Source organism: Helianthus annuus, chromosome 9 (assembly GCF_002127325.2).
Source record: "Helianthus annuus cultivar XRQ/B chromosome 9, HanXRQr2.0-SUNRISE, whole genome shotgun sequence".
NCBI lineage: Eukaryota > Viridiplantae > Streptophyta > Magnoliopsida > Asterales > Asteraceae > Helianthus > Helianthus annuus.
In genome coordinates, this window is record NC_035441.2 from 46,079,832 (window position 1) to 46,102,447 (window position 22,616).

The following is a 22,616-nucleotide window of genomic DNA, read 5'->3' on the forward strand; positions in this document are numbered from 1 at the left end:
GTTAAGAAACTGCGTCATTAAATAGAAACAACAGCGTCATTAAGTAGAAACAGACGCGTCCAAAGCCACTTTAAATAGGGAGTTAAAAAATGAGGCTATCTTTTAGCGCGGTTTAGAAACCATGTCATTAAATAGAAACAACCGCGTCAATAAGTAGAGTTAACAAAACTTTCTAAGCCATTAATAATAATAATAATAATAATAATCATAATAGTAATAATAATTCTGGGAACTTTTTATATTTCTATAACAAAAAAATACAGTCAATGGATTCAAAATAAACAAAGAAAACATAATACTTTGATACCAAATGACAATAGTCTATTCCTCACTTAACACGAAATGAAAAGACTTCCTACAGAAAAAGAACTTGCCACCAAAAGTTCAAACACAAAATGAAAAAAACTAAAACTCCTATAGAAACGAAATTGCAACCAAAAGTTCAAACGCGAAATGAAAAAGGTTCTCAACTCCAACAGTGGAACTCCAACTTTGACTTGCTATCTTCTTGGTTTTCATTACCCCCACTGATTGACAAAAGTAAAAGTAAAAATTAATCAAGATCACATCTATTGAGATTCGGTGATCCATAACAAAATAAGAAAGAAAAGATTTGATTTCTTACATATTGTCTCCTCCAAACATGTTGTGAGTTGTTTAGTTATCCCTGGACGTTATAGTTTAAAAAAACGAAAAAAATAAGAAACAATTTGTTCAAGACACAACAAAACTAATAGATTATAACGAAGCTGAATGAAAATAATACCCAGTAAAGCATTTTTAGTATGTTTCCCAAGTCAACATATAGACTCAGAAGATATCCCAAAAACAAAATAGGATTCAGTTTCTAATTATATTAGGTTTGTTTATTATACGTGACAGATGGAAATACATTTTACCTATTGTCACACACGCATCTGACCCGTTGGAAACACCCTGCTGATAAATTGTGGTGTTAAGTCTCAAGATCAGTTTGTCGATTTCTTTTTGCGGAAGAAAGCCTTTTTCGTTCCAAAGCTAAAAAAAGAAATAGAAAATATGTAATTGAAAAATAGATAATTTAGGTAATCTACAAAATCTATAATACAAACCACTTACTTTAGTAGGAAAATCATGTCGAATAGAATTGACAAATTCATGCATGTGCTTGATTATCATGAAACTACATTCCCAACCATTCTTTTGTTGCTTACACTGCATTGATTTAACAATTAAGTACTTTGCATTAGGGGTGTTCAAAAAAATCCGAATCCAAAACCGAATCCGAATTATCCGAATTTTCGGATATCTGAAATTTCGGATATCCGAATTTTGGATAATCCGAAAATTCGGATTCGAATAGTGATATTGAATTTTTTTGGATATTTCGGATATCCGATATCCGAAATTTTAAATTCTTTTTTTATTAGTTTTTAATTATATAACAATAAATCAAATAAAACCCCAACTTTCATGTATACATAACACGTTTTTTCTCAGCCGCTGCACCTACCTTACGAAGTCAAGAAGCCTTTTCCACAAAGGGTTTCCAATTTCCATTGAAGTCAACTGATTCGAAGTGAATGAAGGTTGAAGGGCTTCAATCAAAGGATTTCTATTTTGTTTTGTTCCATTCGAAGATGATTAGGTAAGTCACTGTTTTGTTCAAAAAGGGTTTCCATCGAAGGTCCTTTTCACAACTGTTGACAGATAGATGGATTGAAAACAACTTTGAGACATTTATACCATTTTAATGTGTTCACTGTTGTTGCAGAATGATTACAGAAGAAACATACATTAGTAAATTTGAGTCTTAGTGTCACACCCCGATTTCCACGTGTTTCACCGGTGGGCCCGGTGGGGGATTACCGTGACGTAGTTGGCAACAATATAGTCAAACCACACAATATTTAAATGCACAGCGGAAGCAAAAGATAAATATATTACATTCCGAATATTAAGTAATGTCAAAGTATTAGAACGGAAAGTAAAGGATCCACAGGCGGATCAAATAAAAGAAAACTGTTCAACAGACTTTAGACATCTAGAACTTGCAAGATTCCATATTAACGCCCTGAGCTTCCAGCCAATTACGTTCAGTACCTGTCACTTAACCCTTTTTGGAAAATACGTCAGTTTACACCGGTAAATACAATTAACCGACTCATTTGAAAAGGTTTAATAAAATTGATTTGAATGCACAAGGCACAACATATCTTTTATAACTTGGGACAATTATCTTTATAATCTTGTATACAGATTTACATGTTCGTTGTACGTTCAGGGCCCGATGTAGAAACCGAGTCAAAGTTAACAGACACGCCACAAGTATAGGCCCACAAGAGAGTGAGATACCGTTTCCCTTATGCACTGTCAGGGGTATGCCTACACCTCGTGCATAAGGCGTGGCCATTTTATAATACAATGATGTCAGGGATATCCGGGACATGGTCATTAACCCCTAAAGGCTTTTATTTCAAACAATACAGATTAAAGCGGGTTACCTCAATAATTTAATCACAATCCGGCTAAAAATTCAATACCCGACCAAGCGGTATTATTATAATACCGTATCCCAAGCCCGTATAGGAAAAATAAGTTAAAAGTATTTACCTGAGCTACCAAAAGCAATTTATACTCAGCCGTATATTCTAATCAGCAAGCGCAAGTACTTCTACTGGGGCTCTCAATCTGGAACGAAGGTTCTATTAACCTATTAGATTCCTAACGGGTCTTTAATTTAGCCTTAGCTTAGACCGGTCAGTTTCAAAGGATAAATACGGTTTAATCGCGTGAAAGGCGAAAACCGGGAATGGAATGTGGTTTGGACCCAACAAGTTTGAAGACTTGTTTTATATGGGTATAATAACCACACTCTGGATTTTGAAGTAAAAAATGATAAGGTTTGACCCGTTTCGGCTAGTTTAAGTAAGCTAGTTACATAAACCGAACCGTGCGCGCAAAAGGCGTAACGGGTAACCGTAAGAGTCCTACACAAGTTTCCTAAGTTAATATTCTCTAAAGAGGTTGTGGTATCAGTAGAATACCTTCCATAATGCCCGTAATGAGTTTAAATCCAAAATGTGCCCCGAAGGGGTATTTCGGTCTTTTTAAAGATTATAAAAGAGATTTCCGAGTTCTACAGAAAATATGAGTTTTTCCGAACAGTTTATAAAGTCCCAAATACTTTATTTATTATTTAAAATCAGTAGCAACTGGAATCGGGTCAAAATACAATGTAGAACTCAAGTTACGTCCGAAAAGGGTATATTCGGTATTTACCGAATCGATGCCATAACCGCAGGTTATGTGCAGGTTAAAAATAATTAAAAATCTTTAAAAATCTCAAAATATTATTTTACATCAGTGTGTAAAAGGTTTGGTGTCGAAATTTGGGTTTAGATAGGCTTTATGCTAATTGCGCCGTTTAATTACTAAAGTTTCCGTAATTGCGCTATTTAGCATAACTCCTATTCTAGACCTCGGATTGATGTGAAATTTTAGGGACATGCTTAGAAATCAGTAACTAAGGTTATTGTCCTTTCACATGTCCAAAATTCTCGTTTTAAAGTGAAAAGGGCGTTACGGTCAACTTTTAAGCATTTAACGGAAATGTGTAAAAGACTCGGACAAACAACGAACCGGTCACAGAGGGTTATACCATCATGTAACCTGGTCCTAAGAGAGTCCTAAGGCATATCTAAATCATACTTTAACGGGTCAGAACTGAAGTCAAAGCAAAAGTCAAAGTTTTGCGACTTTCGGCTCCGAACCGGGTCAAAACAGTAAATGGTTGGATCAAACAGGCTTAGACTAGTTAATATACTTATTATCATGTTATATGAGTGTTAAAACAAGTTACACGCCATCTATATTACTGATTATGCATTAAATCGCCAAATAGCATTTCTGTTGACTTTTTCTATGCACGTTTGACTCGACATTCGGACTAGTTAGAGTGGGAATCAGAGGGTGCCCTTTTAGGGGTTTAAAGCCCACATGATTACCAACATATAACTACTTTCGATTCGATAAACCACTGGACCATTTGTGATTTATCGTGAAGTCAATCGTTAGTTACGACGGTGTGACTTCTAAGCTAAAACTAAGTGATAACTCAAATAAGAAAGGAGTAGAACACTTACTGAAGTCCTATGCACGAAATGTGACCACTTGAGAGAAGGTTTGAGCTCCAGAAGTGATCCAAGAATGCAGATGAAGGTGTGAACAATGGGGTGCACATCATGGTCTTTATATAGTCCATTTCTCACCATAAGAAGTTGACACACAACTCTACCACTGACCACAACTCATCAACACGTGTCCCTAATGCTTAGGGATTGTTTAGGGGTTACTTGGAAGGTTTTAAATGCATCTCATGACGTTTAGAAGGCTGAACAGGGAAGTTAATCATTTTTCTGCATCTGTGTCTTTCACACGGCCCGCATTAAGGATCAAGCAGCTTAGACGCGGGCCGCCTGAATCCTTAAGTCAGAAAACGAATCCTCAGGTGGCTCGCGGCCCGCATTAGTTTACTTGTTTCATTAACGCGGCCCGCCTGAGGCCTGTAAATCAAGATTTTCAAATCTTTTGCCATGATGAGCTTGACCTTTCGGTTTCGAAGGGGTAACTTTGCGATTTGGCCCTCGATTAATTACAAACAAGGGCCTCGTGACTTCTACCCGCATTGTTAAGTCCCCGGTTAGTTTAATTACTATTCGAAAAGCCTTAACTTTTATTGTTGACGCTTTTAACCCCTCGCATACGAATTTGATCATAACTTTCTCGTTTTAAAACGGAACTTCGCGAAATTTACATTGTATATTCAAGTGAGCGTATTTTACTGTTACAAAGTCTCGGGTTCGTCAAAGGGTCACTCAGAGGTATAAATTAAACATGTTGACACATTTGACCCCTGTACTTTGTAATCTCTCACTTTCTTCAGCATTTCGTTCCGTACGATCCATGATTTATTCGTTTGAAGGTACGAGCATCATTTAGGGTTACTATACAGTATATTTACCCCTCGTTGACATTTTTAACCCTCGAATTTACATACTTTCAAGGCTTGTCAACTTTAGTCCTTTATTTATTATTTAACGCCACGTGTAAACTTATGACACGTGTCATCACATTATTGGACACAAATTTTCGAGGTGTTACATCCTCACCCCCTTAAAAGAAATCTCGACCTCGAGATTTGTTAATGTAAAGGAAGTATTTTCTGTCTTATGTTGGGCTTAATCTTCCCCAGTACCTTTGAGCCTCTAAGGTACTCCAATTGACCTTTATAATAGGTACATGTATCTTTTTGGGGCTTCTAATCCTGTCGATCCTCAATCGACACAGGATGCTTATCACATCATAATTCTGCATATCATTGTGTGATAGTGTTTCCTGACTTATTGGTGAAATACATCCTTCAGTCACTAGTGTGTAGTATTTTGCGAGCTCCGTCAAGCTTCATAAATAGGTTTTAGCTTATAAGCTACTTGACCTTGATACATTCGATTTCCTTCGAATGATTCTATCTATTTTCAGGGCTTAACTCGCCTGAAAATTTAACAATTTGGCACACCCTTCCTGGGTGATATCTCTTGTTGAACCTTATTCCTTATCAAGAATCTAGGAGGTTCGCCATTTTCCGTAATCCTTGATTTTCTGCCGAATATTGGCTTCTCACAGATGATTAGGGATTTGTATGATCTTATTTGTTGTTTCCACTGCAACTTTCAGATCCTGAATATTGGGCTTACCAATCTATTGTCCCAACAATAGATGTTTGACATTCTACATATACAAGGTCTCCAAAGGAGCAGTCTTGATGCTTATATATCAATCATTATAGAAAGTTTATCTTAAGGTAAGATGGTTATTCCAACCACTGCTTAATTAATTTCAGGGAATAGCTAATCCTTGTCATTAGTCGAACAAATCGACGATCCTGGGCAGTTGATGGAATTTCCTGATCGATGCCTAATTTAGGGTTGCGGTAATAATGCATAAGCAGAATGAACCGTCTTACTTAATTAAATATACCGAACTCTCGGAATATTGAGTTAGACTACATGAATCCTTTATTTTTAAAACTTACCTAATCAGGGTGTTCGACCCTTTCCAATAATGGTACTAGCTGTCTTGGAGAATTCGTAATAATGATGCAGCCCTAAATGGGATATAAATCTTAACTCTACCTGCCTCTCTGGAGGTAAACAGGGTAGTCTCAGGAGAAGATAATCGAGATACAAGGAGATTACAAAGATTTTCCGAATCTCGGGCTCCAGTTCGTCCATCCTTGCTTGTGTCGAATGAGTGACTCATGTACGAGTCCACAGATTTAATCAAAGACACTTACTAGAAAAATTTTCCATTTTCTAAATATCCTCTTTGAATACTACTGGTTGACTTTGGTACCGTATGTTTATTTGAATATCCTTGTGGTTCCATGCATTAAACCCCCATACTGATCAGGCGTGGAAGCAATCCATGGAACATATTAGGATACACAAATCCTCATATGGTGCTTTCGTCATACCATTTGGTATTCGAAATCAATGGAGATCAAAGGGATATGAATTTTATAGGATGTCGTACTTTATCTGGAGAGAGGGTACATTAGGACTTTATGATTGAAGATTTTCGACAGGAATAGAAGGAATAGTTCCTGTGAATTTTCTACCCGTAGGTTTTACCTTACGCTTAATATATAGGGTTTTTATGAAACGTTTTTAAAAGTTTGCTATACCTATCGTTTATGAAGGATTTATTGGCATCCGAAAAATAAAAAAAAAACTCTTAGCATTAAAATTTCTGAATAAAATTAGGGAATGTACCTGAGGCCATTATTTATGAACTAGCTCAGGTATATAGGCGCTTTCATTCTTAGGCTTTCCTTCTTTAGCCGCATTTCATTTGACATATTTAGGGCACGTGGTCTTGATGTGGCCTTTCTCATTACAGCCGAAGCAGACTGCATCCTCCATGTCTTCGCAGTCCAACGTTTTATGTTCCCTTGATTTGCAGATCCCACAAGCCCCTGGTCGTGATTGGGATTTTGGTTCGAACCTGCACTTTCCATAATGGCACTTCTTGCAGGTCTTGCATACTGGTTTCTGGTTAGACTTTTGTTTGTTCTTCTTCATAGAGCTCTGGGAGTTATTTTCCTCCCTTTTCCTTTTTAGCTCATCTTTTGCAGTTGAGGCATGAACAAGATCCTCCTTATGAGCAAGGAAATGTGGTCCCTGATAAAATTTGGAGCGAGTAGCATGGGGCTCCTTGAACTTTTTCATAGCCTTTTTCACAGCCTTCCCAACAGCTACGTCTATCATAGTTTGAAGAACACCTTCGGAAATTCTAAGGCTCACAATCGTAGCATCATTGGCATGTGTCGCATCATTCATAACACAATCAATGGCTGTCTTATCTGAGTTTGCCATACTCGATATTGGTTCCTAACACCAACAAAACAATTTCTTAGCGGCAATCCAACAACTGCTATTCTTCATCCTGATGGCCTTAATATATATTAACCATGGTATCTATAGACCATATAGGCCAATAAAGTACTAACATTTTTAATGAATGTTTTTTTTATTATATATATTCATTATGTTTAGCCTAGGTCACGAAAGACCATCAATGGCATCTAAGGTTTGGACCTAATCCATCATCTTTTTGACAGGGGATTAAAACGTCACATCTGTCTTTAATATATTGATGGATTTTGGTTAGTATGAAAGCTTGTCATCAGGGTGTCAGAAAAGAGTAATTCCTAATAGATACTAATATCAATCTAGGATTTGTTGGAGCGTTTTCTTAAGTATCATCGGCAAATTTCCATCTCGCATTAAATGACCGAAGTCCTAAACAGGCGGAGACAACTGTCACACCCCCAAAATCCACCCGCGGAATACCACCGCTTGGGAGCGTGACTGACCAGGATCAAGCCATCAATCATATCAAACATAGCATTTAATATAAAAGTAAATAATGTAGATCATCATGACATGATTGATGTTTCAAAACCAACATCGTTTAAGTAGCGGAAGCATAGTATGTAATCTCATAATAATTATAAGTTCGAATAATGTTCATGAATCCAAATCCCACAACGCCCTGCTCCTCCCTGTGCAAGCTCCAGTACCTAAGGTCCTGCAAGGCATGCAACAAATAATCAACAAACTAGTTGAGCGAGTTCACGGAAAGTAAGTTCATAACATGCATAAGTATAGCTAGTGGGGGCTTCCCATACTAGTGTGTACTAAAGGTGGGGGCTTCCCAAACCTTGTGTTCATACTACTGGTGGGGGCTTCCCATGTTTATCCTGGCTAATGAGGGCTTCTCATTAACGGTACTTACTAGACTAACTTCCGACCATGTGTTCTTCTTTACCGAGAACAGGAAAACGTACAGGGTCACGTAGGCTTTACGTGACGTGCCCTTCCCCGAGGACAGTGGTACGCGTGGGGGCTACGTAGGCTTTACGCAGCGTGGCCTTCCGACCTGGAAGCCAGTGGATGGTATTGGGTTACGTAGGCTTTACGTAACGTGTCCTCCCGACCCGGGAGACATATGGCAATTGTACTGGGTTACGTAGGCTTTACGTAACGTGTCCTGACTAACCTGAGGACGATGGTCTATAGTCTGGTATATGCGTAAGTACGAGTAACTCCTTTTACAATAACATATCCAACCCAATTCCCAACCCGGGAATCCCATGCCTTGGCTGTGTGAACTCACCTTGGTTTGCTCGGCAGATACATAAAGGAAAGAGGGTTCTTGAACTAACAGTGGTCAACCACGTCCTAATAGGGTTACCACACAAGTCAGGTTCGGTTCAAGTATAGTAGCATGTAATGCACGTAAACAGTCAACATGTCGTAAACATCACTTGTGATTTGAATGTCTAATCCCAGACTACACCCGGCCCAGAATTATACAAGTCCCACATAAAGGTCTCGGCCCAAATAATATAAGCAGTCCAATGGAAATCAGTCCAACAACATAACAGTCATAGGATTGGGCCCGTGACAGTGGAGGCCCAAACAGTGTGCGTGTAATTGATGGTCTCGAGTCGCAACGGAGGTCTCGAGTCGCAACCGGAGATTACGGGTCGCAACAGCTGGTTGCGAGTCGCAATGGTGATCTTGGTTCGTCATGGTCTGGTTACGAGTCGCAACGGGACTCGCAACCGTGGTTACGGTTCATGCTGTTGTGGTCTCGAGTCGGGATCATGGGGTTTCGACTCGCAATCTGAGTCGCAACCGTGTGTGTAACTGATTTTCCTGGTTTCCTTAATTACCAACAACATTTACTCCGTGATTTCAGCAAACATATTCAGCAGTTTCGGAACAGATCAAACACAGAAAATTAATCAGTTTTCATATCACATTCAACCTGTTCATATTCATCATCAAGAACAACAATCGGACCAACCTAACACCCTAGACCAAATCAGTTATTATCATGTAACATGCCATGGAATTTCGAGATTATAATATCTCAGCCGGTTTAATCAACAACATCAGAACTAATCATCATATAGCCAAACCTATATGCAGCCGATTTCATGTCAAGTAACCATGTAGCCTAATCATACATGTTAATCAAGTATCTAATATCATCAACATGATTATTATAAGCACACACAACAAAACATCAACAACCAATAATCAAACACTAACCGATCGGATTGAACAAAAGGGAAAGTGAGCCGAGATCCTTGATCCGAGTGAGGGTTGTTCGCCGTCGGGTTCCAAGCAAGCCGAGAAAGGGAGAGAGCAAATAGAGTTGGGTGTGTGTTTGTGATTTTCAAAAGTGGTAAGACAAACCCCTAGTCCTGGTTTTGTGTTGCGAGTGGGGGGTGGGCCGAGCCCAACTCGGGTATCAAATGGAGTCCGATTTCAAGTGTGGCCCAAAGGGCTTGTGTGACCGGTTTGTGTAGTTTGGGCTCATGCAACGCATAACATACATACACACATAACACACGTAAACAAATATTCATTTAAAATCATATAATTCAGTTCTCTTAATCACGTAACGTTACATCAAAGCAAGTCGAAAGTTCGAGTTGTCACATTATCCCCAACAAATTGGAAATTTCGTCCCGAAATTTGGTATGCACTCACTGAGGAAGCTAGGTAAACTGTACTGTTTACTGATTTTCCTGGGGTGTCACATCCTCCCCCCGTTGATCTGGAATTTCGTCCCGAAATTCCGAAGTAGTAGCTTCAGCCTCAGTAGTGGTAGCATTGGTTTCGAATAACTGGGGGTACTTTTCTTTCATTTGGTCGTCGCGTTCCCAGGTGTACTCTGGGCCACGTCGGGAGTTCCAACGAACTCGAACAAGAGGGATTCTCTTGTGTTTGAGGACCTTCACATCCCGGTCCGTAATTTCAACAGGTTCCTCGACGAACTGCAACCGCTCGTCGATAGTGAGTTCCTTAAAAGGAATGATGAGGGTTTCATCTGATAGGCACTTCTTTAGATTCGATACATGAAAGACATTGTGAACTGCCCCGAGTTCAGCTGGTAAGTTCAATCGGTAGGCTACTGGGCCTATTCTTTCTATAATCTCGAATGGTCCGACATATCGCCGATTTAATTTACCTCGTTTGCCAAAACGTACCACACCCTTCCAGGGTGAAACTTTAAGTAATACCCGGTCCCCGACCTGAAATTCCAACGGCTTTTTACGCTTATCCGCGTAGGCTTTCTGACGGTCGCGTGCTGCCGCCATGCGTTGTCGTATCTGTGCAATCTTTTCTGTGGCGTCCACTACAATCTCTGGACCCGTAATCTGACTATCCCCCACCTCTGCCCAACAGAGAGGTGACCGGCATTTACGTCCGTACAATGCCTCGAATGGAGCGGCTTGAATGCTGGTGTGATAACTGTTATTGTAAGAAAACTCCACCAAAGGGAGATGTTTTTCCCAGTCGTTGCCGAAATCGATAACACATGCCCGAAGCATGTCTTCAAGAGTCTGGATCGTTCGCTCAGACTGCCCGTCCGTCTGAGGATGATATGCTGTGCTCATGTCTAAACGTGAGCCAAAAGATTTGTGCATCGCTTGCCATAGCTCTGACGTGAATCGTGCATCCCGATCCGAAATAATGGAGGTGGGCACCCCGTGCCTCGAGACAACTACTTTAAGATAAACGTCTGCGAGAGTGGAGAGCTTATCCGTTTCCTTTATAGCCAGGAAGTGTGCAGACTTGGGGAGTCGATCCACGATCACCCATATAGTATCATTCCCACGCTGGGATCTGGGTAAGCCCGTAACGAAATCCAGGGAAATTTCTTCCCATTTCCATTGTGGTATCCTGGGTTGCTGAAGTAGACCCGCTGGTTTCTGATATTCAACCTTGACTCTTGCACAGGTCAAGCACTTGCCAACATAGGTGGCGATGTGGGCCTTCATGCTAGGCCGCCAATAAGTAATTCTGATGTCGTGGTACATTTTGTCCGACTCTGGATGTACCGAGTAGCGAGACTTGTGTGCTTCATCCATTACAAGTTCTCGTAAACCGCCATAGAGTGGGACCCAAATACGCCCCGTTACATAGTAGGCGCCGTCTTCCTTTTGTTCCATTTGCTGCCTCGAACCACGTAAAGCTTCAGCCTTTACGTTTTCTGGTTTCAATGCTTCCACCTGAGCATCTCGTATCTGTGCAGGAAGACTGGACTGAATCGTAAGCTGTAGCGCTCGCACGCGCTTAGGTAGAGTGTCTTTCCGACTGAGGGCGTCAGCCACAACATTGGCCTTGCCTGGATGATACTTGATGGCGCATTCATAGTCGTTCAGCAGTTCAACCCATCTTTGTTGACGCATGTTCAAATCCTTTTGCTTAAGAATATGCTCGAGACTCCTGTGATCGGTGTAAATTGTGCACCTGGTACCGTACAGGTAGTGTCACCATATTTTAAGTGCGAAAACAACAGCTCCCAGCTCTAAATCGTGCGTCGTGTAGTTCCGTTCGTGAATCGTGAGTTGACGAGAGGCGTAGGCAATCACTTTAACCCGCTGCATCAATACGCAACCCAAACCCTGTATTGATGCGTCACAATATACTACAAAATCTTCCGTGCCCTCTGGCAATGAGAGAATAGGCGCGCTGCAAAGCCTATCCTTTAAGTACTGAAAGGCGGTTTCCTGGGAATCTCCCCAGCGGTAGGTGACACCTTTCTGTGTTAGCATAGCAAGCGGCTGCGCGATCTTCGAAAAGTCTTTAATGAAGCGTCTGTAATACCCCGCCAAACCCAAGAGTTGGCGTATTTCCGTTGGTGTATGCGGTACAGGCCAGTTCCTGATCGAATCTACCTTGAATGGATCGACATGAATCCCATCCCTGTTCACCACGTGGCCTAAGAAGTGGACTTCACGAAGCCAGAAGTCGCATTTAGAAAACTTTGCGTACAGTTGTTCCTTTCGTAGCAGTTCCAAGATCAATCTCACATCCTGAAGGTGCCATCCTTCTTTTTCACAGATATTTGGTATCCAAGAGTTCTTGTAGCTCCCCAAGGCGAAGAGATAGGTCGGATAAATCCCTTATCCAAGATTTCTTGTAACTGCGTCGATAGTTCTTCCGATTCTGGTGGAGCTAAGCGATACGGTGCTCGAGCTATGGGTGCTGCTCCTGGAGCGAGCTCGACGTGAAACTCGACCTGACGATGAAGCGGTAGACCAGGTAAATCTTCAGGAAACACTTGAGGAGAGTCGCGTACAACAGGAATATCCTCCAACTTCTTTTCCTTTGCTGATGCGTCAGTGACAAGTGCCAGAATGGCGGTGTGCCCCTTTCGTAAACATTTATGCGCCTTTAAGAAAGAGATGATGCCAACCACAGCACCACTCTTGTCGCCTTGAACTTCGAGAGGTTCCTGACTAGAACGAGGAATGCGAACAATCTTTTCTTTGCATAGGATTTCTGCTTGCTGTTGTTGCTGGCGATTCCGATTTGCAGGCCGTGGGCTCCTGAATCCTTAGCTTCATTGGCCCATCTTGAGACACCTCTGGCAATGTCCCTCGTTGCACTAACCACCGTGATGTCTGTTGCATTAGTTTCACATTGGGTGAATTCCCCGATATCCATCCTGCCCCTGACCACCAGAAGTTGGCTGACTCGGCTTTGGTGATCACTATTCTTGCGCTGCTGCTGTGTTTGAGACCGAACGGTAGCTGAACCCTTGCTGGAATGCCCATCCCATTTCCGCTTGTTGTCACTAGGGGTAGCGGGAGTAGCAGAAGTGGTAGCGGTAGTAATAGCGCTGGTACAACTAGTCAGCCTGTTCTGTTCCACTGCCTGATCCGTGAGGCGATGAACAAGACGCTGAGTGTCTTGGATATTGTCGAGGTTAGCCGATGTAGCATGGCTCTGAATCTTTGAGGCTAGACCCTTGAGGTACAATTCGATACGCTTGCTTGGAGGACCCACCATGGTTGGGCACAAGATGGCCAGTTCGTTCGACCGTTTCGTATAAGCTTCAAATTCTGACTCCGTCACTTTCAAATGGTAAAGCTCCACTCCCAACTTGTGAATGTCATCACGCGTGCAGTATTCCCTTTTAATGCGTTCTTTGAATTCGTTCCAGGGTGTGGCGTTAGCAGCTGCCAACCCCAGAATTTGCACCTGCGCGTTCCACCAGGTTAGCGCGATTCTTTCCAAGGTGCCAGTTGCATACTTGACCTTGCGAGCCTCAGGGCACTCGCACGTTTCGAATACTGACTCTAGCTTTTCAAACCAATGGAGGAGTCCCACTGCCCCCTCGGTGCCACTGAAAGAATTTGGACGACAGTCCATGAAGTTCTTGAATGTGCAGACAGGTTGCTGTGCGTTCCGACCCGTTGCGCGAGAAAGATAGGTCAAGGTTAAGCGTGAGAGTTGGGTCACGAGAGTAGGATCTAAAATCCTAGGATAGGTCTGGAATAGCAGGTTATACCTCCTGCTTGTGTGGCTGTAAGCGCCGCAACAACTTGTTCGTTAATGAGAGCCGTCAACTGGGCTTGAGTCATGTCAACACGTCCAGACATGATCGAACAGTAAAGGTAGCATAAGTATGTATGGTTCGCGAGTAGTGCGATGACAGAAAAGTGTAAGCACGTAGGTGTTCTCAAGCAATAACAAGTAGTGAGCAAAGTAATGTAAGCATACTACGAGCAAAGTTCTATGCAGTTCTAGTAAGCAGGTAATAAACATAAACCTTATTACCTAGTATGTCGAGTCTTGCACGTGGAGCGAAGCGTCGTTGTGGATCGTTGAGAGCACTGTTCTGGTTATAGTCTGGTTTTAATAAAAACGTTTTCCCATATTAAAACCAAGTTCTCTATAACCAATGGCTCTGATACCAATCTGTCACACCCCCAAAATCCACCCGCGGAATACCACCGCTTGGGAGCGTGACTGACCAGGATCAAGCCATCAATCATATCAAACATAGCATTTAATATAAAAGTAAATAATGTAGATCATCATGACATGATTGATGTTTCAAAACCAACATCGTTTAAGTAGCGGAAGCATAGTATGTAATCTCATAATAATTATAAGTTCGAATAATGTTCATGAATCCAAATCCCACAACGCCCTGCTCCTCCCTGTGCAAGCTCCAGTACCTAAGGTCCTGCAAGGCATGCAGCAAATAATCAACAAACTAGTTGAGCGAGTTCACGGAAAGTAAGTTCATAACATGCATAAGTATAGCTAGTGGGGGCTTCCCATACTAGTGTGTACTAAAGGTGGGGGCTTCCCAAACCTTGTGTTCATACTACTGGTGGGGGCTTCCCATGTTTATCCTGGCTAATGAGGGCTTCTCATTAACGGTACTTACTAGACTAACTTCCGACCATGTGTTCTTCTTTACCGAGAACAGGAAAACGTACAGGGTCACGTAGGCTTTACGTGACGTGCCCTTCCCCGAGGACAGTGGTACGCGTGGGGGCTACGTAGGCTTTACGCAGCGTGGCCTTCCGACCTGGAAGCCAGTGGATGGTATTGGGTTACGTAGGCTTTACGTAACGTGTCCTCCCGACCCGGGAGACATATGGCAATTGTACTGGGTTACGTAGGCTTTACGTAACGTGTCCTGACTAACCTGAGGACGATGGTCTATAGTCTGGTATATGCGTAGGTACGAGTAACTCCTTTTACAATAACATATCCAACCCAATTCCCAACCCGGGAATCCCATGCCTTGGCTGTGTGAACTCACCTTGGTTTGCTCGGCAGATACACAAAGGAAAGAGGGTTCTTGAACTAACAGTGGTCAACCACGTCCTAATAGGGTTACCACACAAGTCAGGTTCGGTTCAAGTAATCATAGTAGCATGTAATGCACGTAAACAGTCAACATGTCGTAAACATCACTTGTGATTTGAATGTCTAATCCCAGACTACACCCGGCCCAGAATTATACAAGTCCCACATAAAGGTCTCGGCCCAAATAATATAAGCAGTCCAATGGAAATCAGTCCAACAACATAACAGTCATAGGATTGGGCCCGTGACAGTGGAGGCCCAAACAGTGTGCGTGTAATTGATGGTCTCGAGTCGCAACGGAGGTCTCGAGTCGCAACCGGAGATTACGGGTCGCAACAGCTGGTTGCGAGTCGCAATGGTGATCTTGGTTCGTCATGGTCTGGTTACGAGTCGCAACGGGACTCGCAACCGTGGTTACGGTTCATGCTGTTGTGGTCTCGAGTCGGGATCATGGGGTTTCGACTCGCAATCTGAGTCGCAACCGTGTGTGTAACTGATTTTCCTGGTTTCCTTAATTACCAACAACATTTACTCCGTGATTTCAGCAAACATATTCAGCAGTTTCGGAACAGATCAAACACAGAAAATTAATCAGTTTTCATATCACATTCAACCTGTTCATATTCATCATCAAGAACAACAATCGGACCAACCTAACACCCTAGACCAAATCAGTTATTATCATGTAACATGCCATGGAATTTCGAGATTATAATATCTCAGCCGGTTTAATCAACAACATCAGAACTAATCATCATATAGCCAAACCTATATGCAGCCGATTTCATGTCAAGTAACCATGTAGCCTAATCATACATGTTAATCAAGTATATAATATCATCAACATGATTATTATAAGCACACACAACAAAACATCAACAACCAATAATCAAACACTAACCGATCGGATTGAACAAAAGGGAAAGTGAGCCGAGATCCTTGATCCGAGTGAGGGTTGTTCGCCGTCGGGTTCCAAGCAAGCCGAGAAAGGGAGAGAGCAAATAGAGTTGGGTGTGTGTTTGTGATTTTCAAAAGTGGTAAGACAAACCCCTAGTCCTGGTTTTGTGTTGCGAGTGGGGGGTGGGCCGAGCCCAACTCGGGTATCAAATGGAGTCCGATTTCAAGTGTGGCCCAAAGGGCTTGTGTGACCGGTTTGTGTAGTTTGGGCTCATGCAACGCATAACATACATACACACATAACACACGTAAACAAATATTCATTTAAAATCATATAATTCAGTTCTCTTAATCACGTAACGTTACATCAAAGCAAGTCGAAAGTTCGAGTTGTCACAACAACAGTTCTCAACAATTATTATTCATTATAGAATTATATGTGCCAGTAGTAACTAATTTCTGCATAAACTGCTTGATAAGGAAAGGTACCTGCTATATATTTATTATACTGCACCATCTCCTGGGCGTTCCTCCTGAAGACTTATGCGTTTGTTCTCTTGGCTTCTTCGGGCTTCTTCTGATTCCTAGGGCAGTTAGTCTTGATATGCCCCTTTTCGTTGCAACCGTAGCAGGTTGCATCCTTCAACTTCGTGCATTCCAACGTCTTATGTTCTTTAGACTTGCAAATTCCACAAGGCAGAGACTGAAATTCAAATCTGCATTTCCCCAGGTGGTATTTCCTACATGTTTCGCACCTGGTCTTCTCACCCGACTGCTGGTTGTCTCTCTTAAACCCGGAACTCTTCTTATCCTCAGAGTTCCTCTCTGTCTTCTTATCGGAGCGATGAGAATCCTCATCCTCCCTTTTACGCTTTCCATCTTCAGAGGCTTTGGCAGCCATGTTTCTGACTACATCGAGTGTAAGAGACAGCGACAGGTCTGCCGCTGACCTGAACGTAGCAGGTCTCGATGCTTTCACACGTGCCTTTATTTCTGGGGCTAGACCCCCAATAAGGCGAGCTATACGCTTTGGTTCTGGCGTGATTAAGTAAGGAACCAATCGAGACATAGTATTGAAACTTGTAAGGTATGCTTGACAATCTAAGTTCTCCATGACTAATGCCAAGAATTCAGTCTCAATTTTCTCAACTTCGTGTTGAGGGCAGTAGTTCTCTTTGATAAGAGCAACGAACTGATCCCAAGTCATGTTGTATAAAGGGATCTTCCCCGTAGTTTGGATCAGTGACCTCCACTAAGCTAGGGCTTCTCCTTTAAAAGATTGTGAAACAAACTTCACAATGTCTTGCTCTGCACATCCACTGATGTCAACAACGGTGTCCATCTCATCGAGCCACGTCATGCAATCGATGGCTCCTTTTTCTCCTGTAAAGTCTCTGGGCTTGCAGGAGACAAAATATTTGTATGAGCAGGTCTTAACTAGTGCCTCTTGATAAAGCACCACCTGTCTAGACGGGACAATCTTTTGATTTGACGGGTTACGATTATCGTCTTCCTTCGACTCGTGTGATTTAGAGAGGGGCTTACTACGAGCCACATATAGAGTCTTAGAGTGAGTATCACTTAATTCATCATACTGCCTGTCGAGAGCTTGTGTAACGGCATTATCTATTAATGCCCGCAGTTCCGCACCAGTTATATTAACTCTGGGAGCATCATTATCCTCCCTTGGATGGCTGTTGACCTCCTCCGATCCAGCCATGTAGCTTGATTGCTACATACATAATGACAATCATTTACTCAGAGGTTATTTTGGAATCATCATTTTTGACGATTCATCAACCATGGTAATATGAACCATATTGGTTAATTTGTTAGTTATATTTTCATTGTTATTTATCCTAGTTACAAAACATTAAGGATATTAATGTGGCGCAAAAGGCCTAGTCACAAGGACTGTTTTAATTTATAGGCCATGATTTCAGAGAATCGAGGCATTTAAGGTTTGAATCAAAGTTCACTACCTTTTCTTGGCAGGGAGTTGTAGGCTACCACTGTCTTTAGTCTCAGAGGACGTTATTCATAGCCCGTGGGCACTTCATCCATAAGGGATGATTATATAGATAAGGGGATTTAGAACAACCCTTTTAAAAATGACTTATGTGATTTTTATCGTATCACACTTTGTCAAGCATGTTAATATGCTTTCAGATATTTAACAAAATTTTGAATCTCTTAGATAGGTTCTACCATCTTGGCCATGTCTATAATGACATTCAGGCTAGGTTTTACTCTTTAGATTCTTTTAAATAATTAACGTAGAACAATCCTTAATTGGAATGTTAACGAGGATCTGAATCTAATTATGGAACTACCATCTTGGCCCTGTTTTAAAATAACACATGAGCTAGGTCTTGTCCTTTTTAGATTTTGTCATCTTATTATAATGGTAGATCTTATATAATATAGGAATAATATCTTAACATAATCGTTCCTTTTTAAAAATTTTAAAAACAAGTATATGGTTGCCTTAAACGGGACTTCTTAAGAACATGACTTGCCCATGCAAGGGCTAATCAGAACAATAACAAGGAAGTAATGAAACGAAATGGAATTCGTCCTATGTTCTTGTCTAGACTCAAGAATGTGCAATTGCGTAACTGAGATTAAACACAAAGGCTATTGTTTAATTCACTCAGTGTTGGCTCTGATACCAACCTGTCACACCCCGATTTCCACGTGTTTCACCGGTGGGCCCGGTGGGGGATTACCGTGACGTAGTTGGCAACAATATAGTCAAACCACACAATATTTAAATGCACAGCGGAATCAAAAGATAAATATATTACATTCCGAATATTAAGTAATGTCAAAGTATTACAACGGAAAGTAAAGGATCCACAGGCGGATCAAATAAAAGAAAACTGTTCAACAGACTTTAGGCATCTAGAACTTGCAAGATTCCTTATTAACGCCTGAGCTTCCAGCCAATTACGTTCAGTACCTGTCACTTAACCCTTTTTGGAAAATACGTCAGTTTACACTGGTAAATACTTTTAACTTATTTTCCTTATACGGGCTTGGGATACGGTATTATAATAATACCGCTTGGTCGGGTATTGAATGTTTAGTCGGATTGTGATTAAATTATTGAGGTAACCCGCTTTAATCTGTATTGTTTGAAATAAAAGTCTTTAGGGGTTAATGACCATGTCCCGGATATCCCTGACATCATTGTATTTTAAAATGGCCACGCCTTATGCACGAGGTGTAGGCATACCCGTGACAGTGCATAAGGAAAACGGTATCTCACTCTCTTGTGGGCCTATACTTGTGGCGTGTCTGTTAATCTTGACTCGGTTTCTACATCGGGCCCTGAACGTACAACGAACATGTAAATCTGTATACAAGATTATAAAGATAATTGTCCCAAGTTATAAAAGATATGTTGTGCCTTGTGCATTCAATTCAATTTTATTAAACCTTTTCAAATGAGTCGGTTAATTGTATTTACCAGTGTAAACTGACGTATTTTCCAAAAAGGGTTAAGTGACAGGTACTGAACGTAATTGGCTAGAAGCTCAGGGCGTTAATAAGGAATCTTGCAAGTTCTAGATGCCTAAAGTCTGTTGAACAGTTTTCTTTTATTTGATCCGCCTGTGGATCCTTTACTTTCCGTTGTAATACTTTGACATTACTTAATATTCGGAATGTAATATATTTATCTTTTGCTTCCGCTGTGCATTTAAATATTGTGTGGTTTGACTATATTGTTGCCAACTACGTCACGGTAATCCCCCACCGGGCCCACCGGTGAAACACGTGGAAATCGGGGTGTGACACTTAGTATTCAATGGATCATGTTTATTTTGCAAGGATGGATTTTAATGTAATTTTTTTTAAGATCTGATGTTATATTTGCTGCATTATAAAGATGGATGATTGTTTAAACTTTTATTTTAAATTTTTATTTTAGAATTATGGATATCCGGTTCAGTATCCGAATCCGTATCCGTATCCGAAATTTCGGATACGGATTCGGATAGTGAAATTAGCTATCCGAAATTTTCGGATATCCGAAATTCGGATATCCGAATTTCCGGATATCCGGTTTTTGAGCACCCCTACTTTGCATACATGAAAATAAACTGATAATAAAATAGAAAACATACTTTCACCATTTCCCAAAGAAATGGAAACCCAAAAGTTTCATCAATGATAGACGTAAGAAGGTAACTATGCTGGCCCTTTTCTCTATTTATAGAGTCAATAATATAGTCTTTCTCAGTTGAGGGACAAATGATAATTAATGTCCAATATTTACTACAAAAAAAAAATAGACAATAATTAAGTATGTATGTGTAATTATGGTGGAAAAACATAACTTACTTTGCTAAATATGGTGCAAGAAAAAAATGTTTTGTCAGTATGGAACGTAAACATGTCTATGATGTGTGATTAAACACCTTCAGAATTTTTATTGCATGATTCACCTTTGATGTGGTGCAGATTGAAGAACGCACATGGAGAATTGTGCAACTCATAAAAATACCTTAAATCAAGAACAAATACATATGATAAAATTGGTAAACAGAATTGTATCTAAGAAATGTAATTTTACCATATAAAACAATAACAAAGACTTACATGGCAAACCAATGTATGACGGTGATGTCAAGCCAATCAATAGTAAATAGTTGCAACAACTCCATATATGGAATAATATCTCGAACATGTCACTGTGTGTTCCAACCCCCCATCTGAAACTATAGACATAGAATAAGGAGTTAGGAGTATGTGTTTATTAGTAATGAACATGCTCCCCTTTCCAGCGAGTTTTAATTTTTTTGCTTGTGAACCAGATCAATTTTTTTAACAATATAACTTTGGTGATCATACTTGACACGTTACTATTATTAAAAAAACCTAAAAGTTCTGAACAAAAAGTAGCTTGTGCATAACAGAGATACATAAACGCATTATGCAAAAACTGAATAATAACAAACTCTGTTTTTGTTCAAAAAAAAAAAAAAAAAAAAACCCTCACCCTTTGCGTAAATAAGCCTTTGGATTTGAGGGGTCCAATTCATTGCTTTGCTTGCATCAGCAACAGCATCTGCAAGAATTAACATGTAAACATCAAACATAACAACAATATCATTCACAACATAAACCATTCATAAAAGTTAAAACTATTGCAAATCCTAACCGAGGACTACAAAATGTCCTGCATATCCTAACAATTTTGAGATACTTTTTCACAGTAATATCAGCAACAATGAGCATTCGAAAAAAACTATTTTCGATTCCATTGTTAACTTTTCTTATTTGTGTCTTGTAAATAGGTGTCATAAAGTAAATAATCCAATCCGAAAGTATTTGAAAAATATACTTAATAATCCGAACATTCATGGATTAAAAGGCAAGTAAAATCAAACCTTACAAAACGATAACGCCATGGGAGGACTAATATCCTCCTCAAGTCTATAATCAAAAGCTCCTATTCAACTAAACCCATCATCCGCAAAACATAGTCATTTCCGTACTACATAAACCACAATCCATACAAACTCACAATCATTTTACCACATATCTCTGAATCCGTTGAGCTCTCTGGAACGAATGTTCTGGAAGATCGATAGGTTGCTAGAAGTCTCCATTTGCAAACGGAGAATGCTCATATCCGAATGGAACGAATAGTAATTTGACACTTAAAAATGCTCGTATCCCATCTATTCTTTTTGAAACATCAAACTGGAACCATAAAACTAAAGATAATAATCAAACCAGAACCAAAAAACTAAAGATAATAATCAAACTGGAACCATAAAACAAAGTGTAAAATCAACGATTTAGTGTCAAGATAATCATATCATCATCAAAAACTTTGCTTTTGTCATGGATAAAAACTTACAACTAAATTACCAACTTGTGAACTTGAATGTTGTATTAAGTTAGTGATTTCCACCTTCCATTTGCTATATTACCCTGGTTTCCGATCCAACAAATCAATTTCTTCACCATAGATCTAAAGTAATTAAAATCAAAACAATTAAAAGAGTTTGTGTTACCTATCAACATACCCTAATAACTTGTTCAAGAAGAAACATTAGCCTATTCTTCAAATAGTATAATATCTTGACCTTGCGCGGCTTAGAAGCCTTGAAATTGCCCTAAAATTCCTTTGCTTGGAGCCTTAATGATGAAAACTGTCAAGAAACCCTAGAGAAGAGGAGGGAAGTGTCGAACAGAGGAAAGAAGGAAAAAAAGGGGCTGCTTTTATGTGATAGTTAGGGTTTTAGTGGAGACCGTGACTAAAAATAATTATTAAATATATATGGGTTAATGGATTTAAACACCCTCAACTATTGCCATTTGGCCGCTGGCACTCTCAACTTTGACTTTGGCTCACACCACTCCTAACTTAATACTTAGGTTATTGTGTCACCCCGTCGTTAAATAAACACTAACTGGGTTAGTTCTTTTTGCTGACATGGACATTTTCTCCAACGTGGCATGGTGACA

At 40.4% G+C, this 22,616-nt stretch overlaps 1 long non-coding RNA gene across 2 annotated transcripts; it reads right to left on the reverse strand.

The window, feature by feature from the left end:
- Positions 1-230: 230 nt before the first annotated feature.
- On the reverse strand, positions 231-22,398 carry LOC118481963. 2 transcript variants are annotated; one of them, XR_004866462.1, is made up of 7 exons: positions 22,163-22,398; positions 21,530-22,079; positions 21,139-21,207; positions 20,739-20,857; positions 20,264-20,643; positions 900-1,194; positions 231-667 (listed from the first exon to the last, which is right to left on the reverse strand). It is a non-coding gene; the product is annotated as an uncharacterized LOC118481963 (long non-coding RNA). The 2 variants fall into 2 exon arrangements; XR_004866461.1 differs by having other exon boundaries at positions 22,175-22,397.
- Positions 22,399-22,616: the final 218 nt, after the last annotated feature.